The 21,525-nt window shown below is 40.3% G+C and overlaps 1 protein-coding gene across 1 annotated transcript in view; it reads right to left on the bottom strand.

The window, feature by feature from the left end:
* The window catches only part of SLITRK1 (SLIT and NTRK like family member 1), a 590,368-nt gene that overhangs the window by 271,522 nt on the left and 297,321 nt on the right, over window positions 1-21,525 (bottom strand). The window lies entirely within an intron of this gene.

The following is a 21,525-nucleotide window of genomic DNA, read 5'->3' as shown; positions in this document are numbered from 1 at the left end:
TGTCAACAAAGGTTTCGAAAATCTCTCTTGGATCACTATACCAAGGACAGATTAACAGATAGTGAATAATGTCTTACACCTGATATTGGCCACAAATACAGAATCTGTAGCCATTCTTGTTATAGCGTCTGTTGAGGACAGTAGTTGGCATCACTTGAAATCACAGCTCAATAAAAGCATTTCGTAAGGAAAGAGGCATGAGCTTCATTAGATAACTAGCTCTAAAATTTCTGTTTTCAAAAGAGAACATCACAGGGAATATTTGGGATTCCTAATTTGATGCAAGTACCTTCTGGAGTCCTCCTCTTCTTCTTTTTAAAGCAGCCTCTTAAATTATCTCTTGTCCAGACCCAAGGCAACATTCACCTCTGGGAAATAATAGCTATCTAAAAGATTTTGAAGATCTGATTTCCAAAATTTGTTGTTACCCATTCCATATAGCACAATGCAGGAAAACCATCAGCTGACAGAGTTGCACTTTGTCTGATGTAATTTAAATGAGCTCACACTTAACTGCTTACCAACCAGATTCTGTGGAAATTCCTGATGGGAGGGAGTACAGTTTTCAGGAACAAAATATTATGCACAATTTCCAAGCTTTAATGAAACTGGTCATATTTCCAAATTTCAGCAACATAGAAAATTTGAGTGATCACTTTGCTATGGAAAAACTTTAAGGTGGATTCAGTCAGCTGTCCTCCCTTGTTATATATATAAAAAACCTTCATCAATGCCCCTATAGTTTTCTGTGATTTAGTGTGGAAACAAAGCACTGTCTAAATATGCTATTTCATTGAAAGAGATTTGCTGAACAGAACACCCAAATATTTAAATGAATGAGCTTATTCTATAACTTGCTGATCAAAAGTATAGTTATAACCTAGGGCTGTGTCTGCCAAAACAATAACAATCTTAGTATTGGAATAATTTTTAGATAAACTTCTGCTTGCAGTATGTGCTAAATGCATCCAAAGAACCCAAGGGGGAAAGAAAGATAAGTGCCAGATCATCTGCTTGGGTTAGTTGTGGTTGTGTACAGTAAGCTCTCCAGGTCTACCTGGAAATAAGATGCAGGACTCCCTAAAGTTCCAGGGTGGTTTAGAATATAGTTCGACCTTTGGTGTGATCCAGCAAACTCTACTGCTGTTCTTGGGGAGGTCTCAGTGAGCACACAGAGGCCAATGAGTGGGCTGAATTAATACCATCCCCATCTTTGTGAGGATATTTTCACAGTTCTCTAAAAGCTGGATCAACTTTTTCTTGTAGGCCTAGCCATTTATATCATATCTTTTAGTTCTACTGTAAACCTAAGTTGGCTTACCACCTACATAACACACTAAAAGTGATCAGGAAAGACTGATTAAGTGGTTCATCAAGGGCTTGATACATCTGGTAATTACTTTTCCCTCCCTGCTGTGGGCCAAATAAATAGGGGGACTGACAAACAGTCAGAAGGTGCCAATGCATGATCAACATGCTGGGCTGGTTCACAAGTTTTGCGGGCTTGGTTGCTCTGGACACTCCAGTAGTGAACAGTCCAAAGTTATTGTTAAAGAACACAAAAAGGGAAAATTTTAATGCTCAGAATATGAGAGCTGAATATTAGAACATGGTGGTCTTATGCAGCCTGGTCCCAATCCAACAGAAGATCAAGACCCACCAGAAACTTAAATCCTGAGATTAGGAAGGTAGTAAACATTTTGGAGACAGCTCAGGTCATAGCTTTGGTAGAGAACAGACTTTGTTCAAGGCTACAAGTTCAAATCCTGACACTTCAATTAAGGATCTCAGGTTTCAGGGTTGGGAAAATATCTGCCTAGAATTTAGAAGGCATCACTGGATGAACCACATGCCAGTTTCAAAACTAATTCTTTTTTTAAGGATTATTATTATTATTTTCAACAGAGTTCCACAATACTGAATAAATAAATTAATTCTACTGGAAGAAAGAGCCCTTATTCTGGGCAGGGGGGCAACATAATATTTCCCTGTACCTTAGAAAAATCTAGCACTCAACATTTACAGAGCAAGAAACAAAAACAGACAGTACACTAGATGAGCCAAGGCTTCAAACCAGTAGAAATTACCTCTGAGACAGAAAGGATGCTCAACTATGCTGGGAGATGAAACCAAAAAGATAAGCAAGGAGAGGAAATGTCAGAGCAAATACAACTACAGGTTGAAAACACAGATAGCCTTGAGACATAGGCCAAAAGAGTAGCTGGGGAGTGGAAATAAAGTTCTTCATATCAGCTCTTCGAAGCTATGCCAATAATGTCGATTGTATCCCACAAGAGAGCTTTGCATTAAACTAGCAGAACCCTTCTGCAGAAAATGTTGTATGTCTGTAAGAGTTCACAGGAGATGGTCTGTTTTGTGATATATATATACCAGAATTCATTTGTGCCAAAGTGATAAAGGTCTGAAGGCCAAGGACCAAATGTACAACTATCCAGAGGGGCTGTCCAAAAGAAATATTCATGTGTCACATCAACCAGGCTGATGGGCAGAATCTCAAAGGGTACCATGTTACACCTGCCTAGCAATAGAAATAATACCAATAGAAAAGATATAATGAACACAAAAGGAAAATCTATTCATACCACCCAAATCCTAATCACTGATCTCAGCCTTGGGCCAACATTCCATTATCAGCAGTTATTAAAAGAGGCTTTTCATACCATTGCTAGAAAACTGCCTTATATTACCTGCTTAGGATTATCGGCAGAGGCTCTCCATGATATCAAGTAGGGTGTCTCTCGGAGTTCTACCAGGAGTTGTTGAGGACTGAACTTGGAGCCTTCAACAGGTAGAACAGATGTTCTACCTGTGGCTTTCCCCCTTAAGGGTTGCAGCTCATAAATAAATCCATAGCTCCAGGGTCTTAAAAATGTGGAGTGACAATAGTTCTATAATGCAAAATTCAACACGTTTCCCTAATTGAATATACTGTGACTAGACAATCACACCTAGGCAATGGGCTCAGTATATGCATCTAATCAATAAGGGGTGGAGTTCTTATGAAAATGAGTTCTTTTGTGCAAACAGTGTTTTGACTGATGGTGTTTGGAAGGGGTACTTGAAGTTGAATTAAATAGGACAGGGAAATTGACTAATCAAAGAAACGATCTGAAGGCTTCATTGGAGCCTCATATGGGAAACATATAGCTTGATGATATATTTGAACTGAAGATGATTGAAACTGTGTGTCCTTAAAGCTGAACCAGATAGGTCAAGGAAATGTACAGATCAAAGAAATAGCCAGGGCTTCATTAAATGCTCATGTAAAGAACATAAAACTTGTTTGTGTGTGTGTGTGTGTGTGTGTGTGTGTGTGTGTGTATGGAATGTACAACACCAAAAGAACTGAAAGTATGTATTCTTTTCTCAAAGAAGCAAACATTACCCTTGCATGGATTAAAGCTATAACTGCTCTAGCATAACGGAAATATTAGTCCCACAGTTGTCATGGGTCCCTCTGTTTCATCAGGATCTGGCATACGTTGGCAGCAGGTAGAAAAGGAAGAGGAAGGAGAAGGAGAAGGAGAAGGAGAAGGAGAAGGAGAAGGAGAAGGAGAAGGAGAAGAAGAAGAAGAAGAAGAAGAAGAAGAAGAAGAAGCAGCAGCAGCAGCAGCAGCAGCAGCAGCAAGGAGGCTTGAAGACTGCCACCCAGGGATAGAGGTTCTCCCCTTGTGAATCTAAATGTTAGAGAGGGAGAAGATATGTCATCCTTCCTGAGGAGCACAGAGTCTCATTTGGGAAGGGGTAGCACTTTGACAAGCCAGAGCAGGAGCTAAGCAGAAAGAGGTGGCAAAGGATGTAGACTCAGAGGATCAGGACACAGTGTTGTCACTGAGAACAAGACCTCTGAAGTTGGGATCAGATGCACCAACCCAGATGGACTGTGCATTTACACATGCAACCATCATAGAATCAAAGAATTGTTGAGTTGGAAGGGATCTTAAGAGCCCTTTAGTTTGAACCCCTGCAATGTATGTATCACAGTTAAGGAATCTCTGACAGATGGCCATACAGCCTCCTTCAATGAAGGAGAGTCCACCTCATTCTGAGGTAGTCCATTCCACTGTCAAACAGCTCTTTTCTCCTTTCTGGTAATTTGATCCCATTGGTTCGGGTGCTGTCCTCTGAAGCAGCAGAAAACAAGCTTGCTCCATCTTCTATGTGACAGTCCTTCAGATATTTCAAGAGGGCTATCATGTCACCAATCAGCCTTCTCTTCTACAGGCTAAACATATCCAACTCCCTCCAATGTTCCTTATAAGACTTGGTTTCCAGACCCTTTATCATCTTGGTTGCCCTTCTCTGCACACATTCCAGCGTCTCAATATCTTTCTTAAACTGTGGTGCTCAGAACTGGACACAGTACTCCAGATGTGGTCTGATCAAGACAGAATAGGGGAGTACTGTTCCTTCCCTCTCTTATCAGGTGACAGAGCTCCACAAGTGCATTCACCCCAACTAATCTTTAAAAGCTTAGCAGGGGTTGTATGACAACAGTTGGATCCTATACTTGCAGCTGAGCCTATATAATTCTTAGGCTGAACGAACTGAAAAAGATGTTCAAATATACCTTTCCAAAAAAGCCAGAAGCTTTTTTGCTGGGCTTGATGAGAGAGGAAATAGAAAAAACAGACCAAAGACTATTTATGTATGCCATGACTGCTGCTAGAACTTGTTAGCCCCAAAATGGAAAGTACAGGAATTACCAACAGTGGAGAAGTGGCAGACGAAAATGGTAGATTATGTGGAATTAGCAAAACTGACCTATAGGATCTGCAACCAGGTGGAAACAAGGGTCCAAAGGGATTGGAGTAAATTTGTGGACTATATAAGTAATAACTGTAGAAATTTGAAGACGTTAGCAGGACTGAAATAAATCTTATGACGTGGACTGGATATTACTAAGGAACTGTGGAAAGGGAATTGAAGTAAGAAAATCTGCTGAAGGGAGGGAGGGAAGTCAGCGCTCGGTAGAGCGTCAAGAAAGAATTTATATGATTATGGAGTATTATTGTATTTTGTTTGTTTATGTGAAATTAAAAATTAATAAAAAAGATATATATATATATTCTTAGTCTGAATAAAGATTTCTTCCTTGCTTTCAAGTGAGAACCGCTGTCTTTGTGTTTTGAGACTGGAGTATGAAAATAGTAGAGTCAAATTCCACATAGGTGCATTGTGATATTGATGATCAAGACTGGTCTATGAAAGCAATGACTAAGTGCTGTTGAGACACTTAAAGAAGAATTCAAGACGTTTAAAATTCAAGACATTTAAAAATATTACCCCTGCAGCAACAATTCAAATGGTCTGGGGTCTGCTTAAGGCTTTTAGCAGAGATAGTTTAATAAGAGAAGCAGCTGCAATAAAATGAGGGAGAGGAAAAATATTCTCGGGAAAATTTTACATTTCAAACCTAATATAAATGTACTAATGCTGAAGATATATATGGGAAATTACTTGAAGCTAAACATTAACTAGAACAGTGGGGAACCCAGACAGTTCAACAAGCTTTAACTTACCTAAAATTTGCATGTTATGAAAGAGGGATTTAAAAAATGGTCCTCTGTTGGCGTGTAGGCTGCAAACTTGCAAGGCCTAAAGCCATAGATCAAAACATTGTTGCAGAGCATTGAGTATTTTGGTCAACTAGTCTTGAAATTAGTGATATATGGCAGTGAGAGCTGGACCATAAAGAAGGCTGATCGCTGAAGAATTGATGCTTTTGTTGCAAATAATTTTTTATTATTTTCATCATGTAATTCTTTTTCCAACAATCCTTATTATCACATTATATCCCTTTGACTCTGCCGAGTCCTGAATTCCCTCACTCCCGATCGCTGGTATATACATCACATACTTATTGCTTATATTATTGTCATAACTCTACTGTTTTACACTGAAGGTGTTATTCAAATCCTGCTAGTGTCTTAATACTTTTATTGTTCTCCTTTATATATTCAATAAATTTGTTCCAATTGTTATTGTATCTCTGGTCCTCTTGGTTCCGGATCCTTCCTGTCAATTTGGCAAGTTCCACAAAATCTATCATCTTCACCTGCCACTCCTGAATGGTTGGTAAATCTTGTGTTTTCCATCTTTGGGCCAGTAAAGTTCTTGCGGCAGCTGTGACGTACATGAACAAATTCTGATCTTTTATTTGAATTTCTCTTGTCTTGAAAATAAAAATAAAAATGATGCTTTTGAATTATGGTGCTGGAGGAGATTCTTGAGAGTCTCATGGACTGCAAGAAGATCACACCTATCCATTCTTAAGGAAATCAGCCCTGAGTGCTCACTGGAAGGACAGATCCTGAAGCTGAGACTCCAATACTCATGAGAAGAGAAGACTCCCTGGAAAAGACCCTGATGTTGGGAAAGATGGAGGCCACAAGCAGAAGGGGACGGCAGAGGACAACATGGTTGGATAGTGTTCTTGAAGCTACCAGCATGAGTTTGACCAAACCGCGGGAGGCAGTGGAAGACAGGAGTGCCTGGGGTCACAAAGAGTTGGACACGACTAAATGACTAAACAACAACAATAAAGTCTTGAAATGCACCCAGGCTATATTGCAAAGTACTTTTCAGTGAAAAAAAGTGTGCATACCACATCTGATCCATGGAAGGAAGCTAGAAACTGTCTAATATCAAACATGGAAGGACATTACTTTAAAGATCCTCTCATCCCATTTCCTTCCTTAATGAGAATTGCAACATTTTTTAACATCCCTCAAACACTTGATAATTTTTTTTGCACTTTATGCAAAAGAAGATCAGCCGTCCCGCCAAATAGCTGACAACGTGTAAAGAGTTCTCAGATTAGTTCGTTAATGTAAATGATGTGTGCGCGCGCGTGCACACACACACACACACACACACACACACACACACACACCCCTCTGGCAATTATTTCCTTAGATGCTAAGAAGACCTTCAACTGCCTAGAGGGAACTTTTCTTCTTGAAATGTTGAAAGTTATGCAACTGAGACCATGTTCCTTTAGGGCAATCAAAGCCATTTATAAAAATTCTAAAGCACATATCAAGGTAAATAATTTTAGATCTGAGGATTTTCCAATTGAAAGGGAAACCAAGATGCCTCTTTTTCTTCTCCTCTTTGCTCTGCCATTTGCAGAAACTCTCCAGCAAAAAAATTCCAAGACAGAAAAATAACAGATTGCCCTTTCCATTTTGTACAGATCAGGTGTGGATCACTTGCAGCATAGGATTAGCACCTTTGCTAATGACACACACACTTTTCATCAACTGAAACTTCTTTGCAAGCAGTGAAAACCCAAGTGTATTGCTATTTCGAGTTTAAAGTTTGTTCCAGAAACCAGAACTAGCTTTGCTTGACATGTTCTCATTCTGTTGTCAACAATTTAAAAAACTGTTACTTTTGAGCAACGCCTTCCATCAAAATGGAATTACTTGGGATTGTTGATTACAATTTATAGTATCCTTTAAAAGACAAATACATTATGTTCAATATTTTTTTAAAAAGAGAGTTTTGGAATGGTGAATCAAAGTAACTCTCTTGGAGCACTAACAATCACATTACTACCAAAAATGTTTTTCATCTGTTTGCCTTACTTGTCCCACTAACTTATCTCACATCCGTACCTGGGAGTAAGCCCACTACAAGACTTGCTTCCAAGAATGATTAAGCCTTAGCTGCATAAATACTGGAAAGATGATCACATATGAAATAAAAAAGAGCAAAAGCAGATGATGGCAGCAATCTATATTGCTCATGTAGCAGTTTAGGATCTTGCTATATAAAAATGAGGTCTTTCAATTACATGCTAGTGCATATAACACTCCTACCATGCTGAGACATATTACTGAATTCTACTTCTTTACTGGGGGGAATAATAATATAATAATAATTTATTCTTTATACCCCGCCCGTCTGGCTGGGTTTCCCCAGCCACTCTGGGTGGCTCCCAACAGAGTATTTAAAAATAGAATCAAACGTTAAAAACTTCCCTAAACAGGGCTGCCTACAGATGTCTTCTAAAAGTCAGAGAGTTGTTTATTTCCTTGGCATCTGATGGGAGGGTGTTCCACATGGCAGGCGCCACTACCGAGAAGGCCCTCTGCCTGGTTCCCTGTAGCTTCACTTCTTGCAGTGAGGGAACCACCAGAAGGCCATCAGCACTGGACTTCAGTGTCCAGGCTGAACAATGGGGGTGGAGACACTCCTTCAGGTATACTGGAAATAAGCATGGGCATAAATGGTCCTTTCCCCATCTCTGGTGCTCTTTTCCACAGATCCAGTGGTTCTGGATATGCTATATATTCAAGATATCACTTATTATATTATTCCACTGGGTCCTTGTTTATTATTATTATTATTATTATTATTATTATTATTATTATTATTATTATTATTATTATGCCATGTATTAAACCACTCCACTATCAGGAGTTATTTCTCACTGCTGTTGAATTTCAAAGTGTATCAAAATGGGATATCCACCAACTGGTTTAGATAAGCACATCATGTTAATGAGCAATCTTACATCTCCAGTTAATAGCAATTTGAACATTGGCTATCATTTCATTTCCTGAAGCAGATACAAGTAATATTTTGAGTCAGTGAAAATTTATTCTGTTTGCTTTTTATTAACTCTTTCTCCATGTCTTTTGTTAAGCTGTTACTCTATGTACCCATTTATTGCTTTGTATGCTTTAAGAATGTTTTTGATATATTTTATTTATATTGAATCTGCTTGGAACTATTTGTTTCCATATATTTACTACTTTTTTTGACAAAAGAAAGAGTTTGATATCTATGCCTGCCTGCATCCATACAATTTATGAAACCAGTGTCGGTGCAGACCCAAAACATATGCAAACTGCGATGATCATTTCACAGTATGGAAAAGTAAATGTTTACAAGTGGAACCTAATAAAGGAAAACATTGTATTCTCCTATTCTCTTTCCATTTTATTTCTTTTCATTCTTTAATGAGCTATTAAAAACCTTGGTTGCAAGTACCAACTCCTTGTTGTTTTTGGGTTTTTTAAGGCTATTTCCCAAAGCTAAATATTTATGAAGTGATTAGCAGAACATCAGAGTTTAGCAGAGAGTACACAAAATTGCTATGTTTTACTAAGATTGGAGAGATTCTGTTTTGTATTATAAAATAATTATGTTTAGGTTCCCAAACAGCTTTCATCTTCATGGAGATCTGACTAAGCAAATTGCTGATATCAGGCCATAAAAAACATTTAATTATTTCATTCACACTTTTAAGACGCAAACTGCAACAAAATGCTTACTCTAAGCAAGTGGGTGGATATTAATATCCCACTTGTTTAACCAATCCAGCATTAGGCGTTCAAAGACATAGAGGATAGAAGGAAACACCATGAAAATATAAGAATTGTAACAGAATGCAATTCTAACTTTGGCCACCTCACGAGAAGAGAAGACTCCCTGGAAAAGACCCTGATGTTGGGGAAGATGGAGGGCACCAGGAGAAGGGGACGACAGAGGACAAGATGGTTGGACAGTGTTCTCAAAGCTACTAACATGAGTTTGACCAAACTGCAGGAGGCAGCGGAAGACAGGAGTGCCTGGCGTGCTCTGGCCCATGGGGTCACGAAGAGTCAGACACGACTAAACAACAACAACAGAATGCAAAGACCTAAGGAGCTGGAAAATTAGGAGGCCAGCCCACCCGCATGCCCTGGTGGCATTGTCATTAGAGAGAGAGGGAGTCTGAGAGGGCTGATGGCATGGCGGTTGCTGCAGCCAAAACCATAGCTATATTTTCCTCACACCCTGGCAATGAAGCACAACCTTGACGCATTATTGATTTGACCTAGTTCACACCAGCAGCCACCTATAGGAACATGGAGATCGTGAATCTATGGACTGAGACTTCTTTGTGGTCCTACACATTTGCATGCCATCCAACATTTCTCCAATGAAAAGAGGGATGTCTTCTTCTTCTTCTTCTTCTTCTTCTTCTTCTTCTTCTTCTTCTTCTTCTTCTTCTTCACCTGCCCATCTGACTGAGTTGCCCCAGCCACTCTGGGTGGCTTCCAACATATATAAAAACACAACAAAACATTAAACATTAAACTTCCCTATACAGTGGTACCTTGGGTTAAGTACTTAATTCGTTCCGGAGGTCCATTCTTAACCTGAAACTGTTCTTAACCTGAAGCACCACTTTAGCTAATGGGGCCTCCTGCTGCTGCTGCGCCGCCGGATGCTTCTCATCCTGAAGCAAAGTTCTTAACCCGAGGTACTATTTCTGGGTTAGCGGAGTCTGTAACTTGAAGCGTATGTAACCTGAAGCATATGTAACCTGAGGTACCACTGTATAGGGCTGCCTTCAGATGTCTTCTAAGTGTTGTATATCTCCTTGACTCGAAGGTCACATGGCTCCATACCCTCCAACATTTCTCCAGTGAAAATAGGGATGTCCTGCCATACATTCTCAGACCCTCCAAGTGTCCCTATTTCCCAGAGACAGTCCCAGGTTTACAGAAGGCATCCCGGTTTCAAATTTGACCCTGCAATGTCCCACTTTTCTTAGGACGTCCCTATATCCATTGGAGAAATGTTGGAGGGTATGGTAGGATGTCCCTATTTTCATTGGAGAAATGTTGGAGGGTGTGGAATTATCCAACCCCTGGGCCATCTGAAGACAATCCTGTATAGGGAAGGTGTGTTTTTTTTAAAAAAAAGTTTAATGTTTTATTATATTTGTAGATATGTTGGAAGCCGCCCAGAGTAGCTGGGGAACCCAGTAAGGTGTATGGGGTATAAATAGTAAAACTATTATTATGGAATGGGACATCCCTATTTTCATAGGAGAAATGTTGGAGGGCATGGCATCCAACATTTCTCCGATGAAAATAGTGGTGTCCAAAGGAGAAGCTGGAACTTCAAGGATCAAATCAGTAACTGGGACAGCTTTGGTAAATCCAGGACTGTCCCTGGGAAATAGGGACACTTGGATGGTCTGCATTTGGCTGCAGCAAATTGTGAGCACAGAGTGTGGCGGCTGTATATATAAGCCTCATGTGAAAGTCCAAGCTTATTGACGCAGCACATCCACACAGCCAGGCTGCAAGGCTACCAGCAGTCTCAAGCGTTCCTTCAGGCTATTGCTTGGGAAGTTGCAGCATCAAGAGATAGGTCCTACTCTACCCATAAATCTTACTTGTAAAGATTGCAGAGCAGCCTTTCTCAACCATCTGCCCTCCAGATGATCCGGACTACAACTCCCATCAGCCCCAAGCCAGTGCAGACTATGGTAAGGGATGATGGGTGTTGTAGTTAAGCAACATCGGGAGGGCATCAGATTGGGGTTAGGCTAGCGTAGAGGCTGCCTAAGATGCAGCAGGCTTTTCAGACATCTGCTGCTGTGCATCATGACAGATTCTTTGTTTTTATGTGTCCTCTGCACCAAATAACTAACTAACTAACTAACTAACTAAATAAATAAATAAATAAATAAATGCTAATATATGCTAATAATTCTTAAAAATAAATAAATCACAAAATCCTAAAGTTCTTTCAAGGTTATCTCTAAATGGTGCAGTTATCTTTGCCATTAACACCTGAGTGCAGCATCAGTCCCTAAGCAATATGGTTTGCTTCTTCTTAATTAGTAAACATTTCTTTTTTTAAAAAAAAAAAAAGGAGGAGGGAGTTAATCATCCATATGTATTTTAATCATTATTTGCATTTAGAAAAGCAAACTTCTCTCCAGAACCACTCTAATTACTTCTTATTATACTTGAACGGAAAAAAAGGTAGTTTATTTGCAAATGGCATTTTATTAAAGTTGAGTGAATTAAGTTAACTTTCAAAATACCAAGAGAGAAAAACAAAGAACCCACTCTTCATTTCAGTCACTCAGTATCGCAGCTGTTAATATAATTAACATATTACTCATTAGCAACCTTTGGAAAGGTTTTGAACATCTGTAGCCCACTCTAAAATAAAATAGCAAAACAATATTCCTTGATCCAGTCATAGTCCTCCTCAACAGCATTATTTTTATTGCATCCCTCCCCCCCCCAAAAAAAAAAAAGAATATAAACGAAATAAAACAGTACACATGCTGGAACATTGTAAACCTCCCATGCTGCAAGATTTGCATTTTAAATCGTTTAAAATAGGAAATCAAATGTTTATTGAAGGGTACTATTATAGGTGTCTCCAAAAGACTAGGCGTGTCAGCTCTTGCTGAGTTCTGAGTTTTACCACCTTTACGAAGGCAAATAAAACCAGTTAAACAAATGTTGTAAAGGTAAAAGTAAAGGACCCCGGATGGTTAAGTCCAGTCCAAGGTGACTATGGGGTGCAGCGCTCATTTCACTTGCAGGCTGAGGGAGCCGGCATTGTCCACAGACAGCTTTCTGAGTCATGTGGCCAGCATGACTAAACCGCTACTGGTGCAATGGGACACCACAATGGAAACCAGAGAGCACAGAAACACAATTTACCTTCCCGCCACAGCGGTACCTATTTATCTACTTGCACTGGCGTGCTTAAATCCCCAACCACCCATCACACTTGTCTCTTTTTTAATTAAAAAAGCACACTACAGAGCAGGTTTAGTTAATGTACTGCTCTCCAGATGTTATTGGACAACATCTCCAATCAACTCTAGTAAGGTAAAGGTAAAGGGGCCCCTGACCATTAGGTCCAGTCATGGCCGATTCTGGAGTTGCTGTGCTCATCTCGCTTTATTGGCCGAGGGAGCCAGTGTACAGCTTCCGGGTCATGTGGCCAGCATGACTAAGCTGCTTCTGGCGAACCAGAGCAGCGCACAGAAACACCGTTTACCTTCCCACCAGAGTGGTACCTATCTATCTACTTGCACTTTGACATGCTTTCAAACTGCTAGGTTGGCAGGAGCAACGGGAGCTCACCCCGTTGTGGGGATTCGAACCTCCGACCTTCTGATCGGCAAGTCCTAGGCTCTGTGGTTTAACCCACAGCGCCACCCACATCCCTTTTAATCAACCCTAGTAAGCAGAGCCAATTATCAGGTAGAAGAGACTGTAGTCTCATGCTTTCATAAGCATGTGACTGTAAATATTATGTTTTACAAGCAAAGTTTTTGAATGTTAACGTATGGAAAATGGTTTAATTTCCAAAGAAGGGTGTCAGCCATATATATGATTTTAGCTTATTAGCTGCAATTTTGCTACTCTTACTTTAACATGATGATGGTGTTTTTCCAGCTCAAGGACTGCATTGCATCACGAGCAATGGTGGATGAGGGCAAAAGCAAAAAAAATGCTTGGAACAACAGATGCAGACATTGGGTTTATTATTTTATAATACTAGCATGTCTGTCCTGATTTCTAACATTCTATTACACTGCAGTCAGTACCTTGTTCCCTTATGTAACCTGCGGCTTCTTGACTGATATACTGCTACATCTCACTAAATTTTAAACAGTGGTAAATAACTGTATACAAGGATGCTACTCCAAATTCCCTGACATGAAATTACAACAAAAGAGTCCCACAATTTTAGGTTTAATGGGGTTGTGAATGGATTTCCCCCCCTAGAAAATGCACAGAAATTAGCGCTAAACTTCTGCTAGATTCTACTCAATTTCCAGAATGTCATGTGAAGGATTACATAAAATGCAGGAGTTATTAGATAAGGAATTGTCAGGGAAATTAAATGAAGTTTTGTCTCAATGCAGCCTTACTGTTATACGATACACTACCATACACCCATGCAAAAGTCAAAGCTTTTTTCGCAGACCGCCACCCCACCCCACCTCTGTTGAGGAAAGCCAGAGGCATTAATTCATTGATTAATTAATAACCTGGATTTCCTCCCAAAGAAATCGAGGGCAGCAATCACATCGGTAATAATAATAATTTTTAAAACATTCTGAAAACAGTTCATCTCTCCACCACTGATTTCAGCTATCAGCTTCCAGCCTGCAAAAACTATTATATTTTAAGCTGTTTTTAATGCTGGATTTTATATTGCAATTTCCCACTCTGGGACCATCTGGTGAAGGTGAGTAACATTAAGAATAATAATGCTGTAACTCAGTGATAGAGAATCATCTTATAAGAATATGATCCAATACAAAAAGTTATAAGAAAACATAAATTCAACATGGAATGACTTATATCCAATAAATATCCAATAGTCCATTAGAATATAATAGTCAGTGCTTTTTTCTGGGGGGACACAAGGGTACGCATACCGCTAAACATTTTGTGCATCTTCGTACTTTTGTCCATTTGCTGTATCCCCCCCGATTTGAACTATAAAATGGTGATTTTCTTGAGTCAAAATGAGAGAACCCCTAAACATTTTTTTAGGGGGGAAAGCCCTGATAATAGTAGACAATAAAATTATCTCTCAAAACATCAGCAAATAAAAATTAAACAGTCATTCACTCACATTTACAGTAAAATGCTGTACAGTGGACGCTCGGCTTGCGAATGTGATCCGTGTGGGATGCACGTTCGCCAACCCACAGCGTTCGCAACCCACAGCGGCGCATGTGCGCACACGGGTTGCGATTCGGTGCTTCTGCACATGCGCAAAGTGCCACTTAGCACTTCTGCGCATGCACAACTGCTGAAACCTGGAAGTAACCCGTCCTGGTACTTCTGGGTTTCGGCGGTCAGCAACCCGAAAAAACACAACCTGAAGTGTCTGTAACCCGAGGTATGACTGTATTGTGTTTTTAATATTCGGCTGGAAGTCGGCCAGATGTTAGATAAAGTCAGCTCCGGTCCTGTGAGCTGATACGGCTCATCTTGGCTTGAGCTCAGCAGAGTATAACCCAGAGTCCGCAACAGAAGGATGAGGCAGGTATGGCTACATTGCTATGCTTTATTTCTAAGCTATGCTGAGAGCATACAAATATACATCTTGTCTCTGTGAGAAGCAGAGAGCAACTCCAACAAAGAAACGACAGTACAAAGGAAACAGGAAACCAGTAAACGTCACATCCCATCTCCCTTTCCCATGGGAATCCAACAGTATCTGGACTGTGGAATGAACTTGGACTCAATGGCCCTTGCGGTCTATTTCCAACTCTATGATTCTATGAAAACATAGTCCTGTGACTACCAGCAGCTGCTCAGTGAGGGAAACAGAAACCAACATCAGAGTGGCTGGGGAAATCCAGCCAGATGGGTGGGGTATAAATATATTATTGTTGTTGTTGTTGTTGTTGTTGTTAACTAAAATATGATCACTAAAAATAACTGCAAGTCACAATGCATAAAATACTGCAATACATACAAAACCATGCAAAAGGATCAAACTGAGAAACAAAGACACACAACTTATAAATGTATTTTTAACAAAATCTCTAAACTCCTTGTAAGCCCTCTTGAGCATGGTTTGAACTGTGGAAAGGTGGCATACAAATAAAATTATGTATGCATGTATGTAACTTGCCCCCCTCTAGATATGTCAGCATTCAGAGTATTCTTGGAAGCAGACATCGGGAAACGAATACCATTTGTCATATTACAAAGATGGGCATGCGTCCTTTAATATGTGCTTCAGATTTGGTCAAACAAAATGGCTAAGCCACATGCTTTCCAATGTGTTGTAAAGAAATGCTGTTGCTAAACATTGAAGGAATCTCAGCCGTAGATGGCAGTCAAAACAAATGGCTTAAAACTGTGGTTAAAGTAGAGCTAATAATACTGGCACAGCACTCCTTTTCCTTGGAGTCACTGCTACTGATGTGTCAAGGGCAGGTATGAAGACTAAGGTCAATTAAAAAAAATGCTTTACAAGATTTTAAAATGTGTGTTTTTGTACTAACACAGTTAACAACCTATTAGTATGCAAAACAGTTTAATACAGAGCTTTGCATATACATCAGATGAGCTGGACTGAAGGGAAAGTTTTGCTCTTTTGGGCTAGCAGGCAATAAAACTATTAGTGTCGAATGGAGAGTCGCCCTCAATTGTTTGGGCAGCAAATACATATTTCCTCATCTTCACATTCAAAGAGAGAACAATAAGAGGACTTTCTTCCCACCTCCTCCTCAGTAGCCGCAACTAGCTACTGCATCTAATTGTATATGTGTTGCTGTGATGTTAACAGATTCAGTTGATCCCTAATGGGCTAGTCCCTGATAAGTTGCATAGAATCTCACCCTAAAATTGGTGAGAAAGCATGCTTTCAACAGATACAAACAACAGAAAACACCACTAATATAGGGTTGCGTTATTTTATTATTATTATTATTTTAAAATGATATTTATTAAAGTTTCAGAAAAGATTACAAAAATAAGAAAAAGGAAAAAGGAAAAAAGAAGATACAAAATACAGAAAAATAAAAACAATTAAAAACAAATCAATCTTTCCATGTCTTGTCTTTCATTTACTTGTTTCCCTGACCTCCTCACACCTCCCTTTTTTGTATTCCAGTTCAGTTAGTTAATTCAGCAAATCCTTTCTCACCTGTTAACAATCCATTTTTACATACTCCTTTGTAACATTGCTGCTAAAACCACTTAACTTCATTCCGACATCATTCTAACATTCATTAATTTTGCAGTATTTCTGTAAATAGTCTTTAAATTTCTTCCGGTCTTTTTCCACCGACTCTTCTCCCTGGTCTCGGATTCTGCCAGTCATTTCCGCCAATTCCATATAGTCCATCACCTTCATCTGCCATTCTTCCAGGGTGGGTAGATCTTGTGTCTTCCAATACTTTGCAATAAGTATTCTTGCTGCTGTTGTTGCATACATAAAAAAAGTTCTATCCTTCTTTAGCACTAATTGGCCAACCATGCCCAGGAGAAAGGCCTCTGGTTTCTAGGGTTGTGTTATTTTAAAGGGATTTTTCTCATTGGTGTGGTTTGATCCTACATTTTAAATTTACTGGGGGTTTTGGTATATTTTTAACCAGGCTGCCATCAAACAATTAGCTTAAAATTCCATTAAAGCATAAAGTCATTCCAAAGAAGAAGAGATAAAGCACAGGTAGCTCAGTTGCTATAGAATGAGACCCCTTAATCTCAGGGTCATGGTTTTGAGCCCCAAATTGAGCGAAAGATTCCTGCATTGCAGGGGCTTGGATTGGACTAGATGATCCTTGTGGTCCCTTCCAATTCTACTATTCTACAACATATCCGTTAAAGCTGTGGTTTTCCCAGTAGTGATGTATGGAAGTGAGAGCTGGACCATAAAGAAGGCTGATCGCCGAAGAATTGATGCTTTTGAATTAAGGTGCTGGAGGAGACTCTTGAGAGTCCCATGGACTGCAAGAAGATCAAACCTATCCATTCTTAAGGAAATCAGCCCTGAGTGCTCACTGGAAGGTCAGATCCTGAAGCTGAGGCTCCAATACTTTGGCCACCTCATGAGAAGAGAAGACTCCCTGGAAAAGACCCTGATGTTGGGAAAGATGGAGGGCAGAAGGAGAAGGGAATGACAGAGGATGAGATGGTTGGATGGTGTTTTTGAGGCTACCAGCATGAGTTTGACCAAACTGTGGGAGGCAGTGGAGGACAGGAGTGCCTGGCGTGCTCTGGTCCATAGGGTCATGAAGAGTCAGACATGACTAAACAACTAAACACCAACAACATAACATATCCAAAAATCAGTTAAATACTGCTGTGGAAACAACCCACACTGCCCACAAATGAGTATTTACATCCCACAAAAAGCTGGGCAAAAAAAGGTAGAATTTTACTAGGTGTTGAAATGCCAACCATGTTGGTGTCACTCAGGCTTCCAGACATGCTTTTCAATAATTATTAATTATTATTATTTTATAGCATATTCATAGGCTTCAGAAATCATCCCACCATTTACAAATTACTCACTTGGTTGTTTGGTGGGTCTTGATTATGCAGCAGAAGTTATCCATTCTCTGTATGGAAAGAGATACAGAGGAAGAGAGAAGTTAAAGTTTAAATTTAGCAGTGCCATCTAGTGCCGAGTAAAATTGCTGAAAGAGTAGATTTCATATCTGAGTGAGACTCGGATCTGCACTTCAGCAACTTGAGCACCAAATAAAGATGCTTTCTGTGTAGGCATTTACAGCTGCCATTCTGCACCTACTTTCCTTATGTAGGCCCCATGGAACTCAGTTGTACATATTTCTGAATATGCATGTATAGGATTTCACTTTGAGGCTGCAACTCTGCACATACTCACCAGGAAGTAAATCCCATTGAACTTGATGGGGCTTACTTCTAGAACCAGGAATCTAGGTACAGGGCTTCATTGCTCATTTCTGTAAGGTAAAGGTAAAGGGACCCCTGACCATTAGGTCCAGTTATGACCGACTCTGGGGTTGCGGCGCTCATCTCGCTTTATTGGCCGAGGGAGCCAGAATACAGCTGCCGGGTCATGTGGCCAGCATGTCTAAGCCACTTCTGGCAAACCAGAGCAGCACACGGAAACGCCGTTTACCTTCCCGCCGGAGCGGTACCTATTTATCTACTTGCACTTTGATGGGCTTTCGAACTGCTAGGTTGGCAGGAGCTGGGACCAAGCAATGGGAGCTCACTCCGTCGCGGGGATTCGAGCCACCGACCTTCTGATTGGCAAGCCCTAGGCTCTGTGCTTTAACCCACAGCACCACCCACATCATAAACTATGGAAGGAAGCAGAAAGCCGACATTAAAGATATGTGTTGGATTCTGAATGCATCTTCAATATATGCACTTATAGGGCAGTATACCCAAAGGCATGAAAATATTGATGTTTTTTAAAAAATCAAAAAATATCAGGAATGGTGTTTAGTGTGGCAGCACCTGCATTCTGGAACTCAAGCAGGTGCCTTCAAGGTACTCTTTTCACCGCCTGCTAAAACCATCCTTGTTTAGACAATTCTTACCAGATATTTAAAAAGTTGAGTTGATTTAAGTGCTTTAGCATTTTAACTTTTTAAAGTAGGGTTGCAATTTTTTCTCTGTTTTATTGTTTTCTCTGTAAGCTGCTCTGAGGTTTTTTTGTTTTGTTTTTAAAATCAAGCGGTATATAAATTTTGTGAAGTTGATAAATAATAAAAAATGTTAATATTATTATTATTAGGTAGCTGAATGTAAGGCAACCTTGAGCTCTTCCTGCTTCACTCCACTGATAAACTGTAGACCTGTGAATGCCAATGTGCCAGTGTTAATTTAATTTATATATTGCCTGCCAACTGCATTTCAATATATAGAATAAAACAATTCCTAATAAAGCAGTACATCAGTGTAGTAGACTCACTGCTGGAATGGGAAGAGGATTCTTTCCCAGAGTTGTTAACAGGGCCTCTAATACTGCAGAATCCCTGCGACGGGGTGAGCTCCCGTTGCTCGGTCCCTGTTCCTGCCAACCTAGCAGTTTGAAAGCACGTCAAAGTGCAAGTAGATAAATAGGCACCGCTCTGGCGGGAAGGTAAATGGCATTTCCGTGTGCTGCTCTGGTTCGCCAGAAGCAGCTTAGTCATGCTGGCCACATGACCCGGAAGCTGTACGCCGGCTCCCTCGGCCAATAAAGTGAGATGAGAGCCGCAACCCCAGAGTCGGCCATGACTGGACCTAATGGTCAGGGGTCCCTTTACCTTTAATATTGCAGAGGCAAACAGTAGTTTAAATTAGCACTGAAGGAAAACTGCTGCCCCATTGGCAGGCAGCAAATTTGGAGAGGGCAGTTTGGTGATTTCATTGGCAGCAGACTCCCAAAGTGTCCCTATTTTCCAGGGGCAGTCCTGGATTATACAGAAGGCACCCTGTATAATCGGGTTTGACCCCAGAATGTCCCGCTTTTCTTTAGGACGTCCCTATTTTCATCAGAGAAATGTTGGAGGGTATGTGGGAGTTCAGGTTTTATGGAGGAGAAGCTTATAATTAGTGGTGTGGTGAAGGTGGGTTTTTAATAGGTCTCTCCAAGTAACACCCCCCTCCTTCTTGATTTAATGTGCAGGACTTGGTGCAGGCACCCCCAAACTCAGCCTTCCAGATGTTTTGGGACCACAACTACCATCATCCCTAGCTAACAGGACCAGTGATCAGAGATGATGGGAATTGTAGTCCCAAAACAGCTGGAGGGACGAGTTTGGGGATGCCTGCCTTGGTTCATGCAAACTGCATTCATGTAGGACTTGCATGTCCAAAGTCTGTTTTGGGGGCCTAATTCGGCCTGCCGGTTGGTTTAATCCAGCTCCTTATGGCAGTTTACTTCCTGGGGTAAAACCCTAGAAAAAGCTCAACAACTTTAAACCTAAAAATAGGTCAATAACTCTGGTTGGCCCTTTAGTTGACTCTCACGGCCCTTCACTTCATCAAATCTAGCCCTCTTTGAAAAAAGTACGGACACCACTGATATCGGGTATATTACATGACCTTTTGATCAAAGTTTGGTGTCAAGTTGGAGTATGAAGGCATAATCCTGCTCTTCCCTTCATGCCTTTATGTCCATTGCTAAGGTTGTATGAAAAAGGCTTCTTTAGCTGTTTCTCCACCATAAAGTACTTCCTTTTTGGAATTCCAATTCTAATCCTCAGTTCCCTTGCTGAAAATATAGTAAGAGAATGTTTCCTCATTTCAGCTTTTTCTTTTATCAAGACAAAGTGATACCACAGAACTACACTTTGCTCATCGGGCTGGAACCGAGCTTCTATTCACTCTGCAAAATTATGTTATTTGTTGAGTCTAGGCTCTTAATTACCATTTTGTAAGTTACTATCTTAAGGCATATGTTGCCTATTAACAAGACAGTGAAAGAACCAGTAGCTTATTAGTTTTTGCTTAACCTGAGCAATGACATGACTTAAAAGCCTGCAAAAAAAATCAATAACCTAAGTGGAATTAATTGGAACGTGCTCTTTCACTTGAGCTCATATTAATGGTGTTGCACAACTTTTAAATTAAATAACAGAACCTTTGTGTTGAAATCACAGAAGCAAGATAGCCATCTTGAGTTTATTAAGGAAAATTAATTACAAAGTCCCCACTTTGTTGATAGGATGGCTTTGCTTTGTCATGCCGTAGCTTTTGCAGGTATTCTAAGGAAGAAGCTATTTGCCATCTAGGCTGGGAAAATTGTAAAATATGGAATTGAGTCAGTGCAGGAAACTTTCCCCTGCTGCAATTAGAGCAGTCAATCGTGAGAATTACATATTCCATAGGATTTTGGAATCAAGTGATGTGATTTAAAAAATCCATTTACAGTGGTACCCCGGGTTACATACACTTCAGGTTACATATGCTTCAGGTTACAGACTCCGCTAACCCAGAAATAGTGCTTCAGGTTAAGAACTCTGGCGGTGCAGCGGCAGCAGGAGGCCCCATTAGCTAAAGTGGTGCTTCAGATTAAGAACTGTTCCAGGTTAAGAACGGACCTCCGGAACGAATTAAGTACCGTATTTTTGGCTCTATAAGACTCACTTTTTCCCTCCTAAAAAGTAAGGGGAAATGTGTGTGCGTCTTATGGAGTGAATGCAGGCTGCACAGCTATCCCAGAAACCAGAACAGCAAGCGCGATTGCTGCTTTCACTATGAAACGATCCCTCTTGCTGTTCTG

The sequence above is a fragment of the Podarcis liolepis genome (assembly GCF_965112155.1).
Source record: "Podarcis liolepis genome assembly, chromosome: 4".
Lineage (NCBI taxonomy): Eukaryota > Metazoa > Chordata > Lepidosauria > Squamata > Lacertidae > Podarcis > Podarcis liolepis.
The sequence above is the reverse complement of the archived record's forward strand: the minus strand, read 5'-3'. Positions and strand labels throughout refer to the sequence as shown.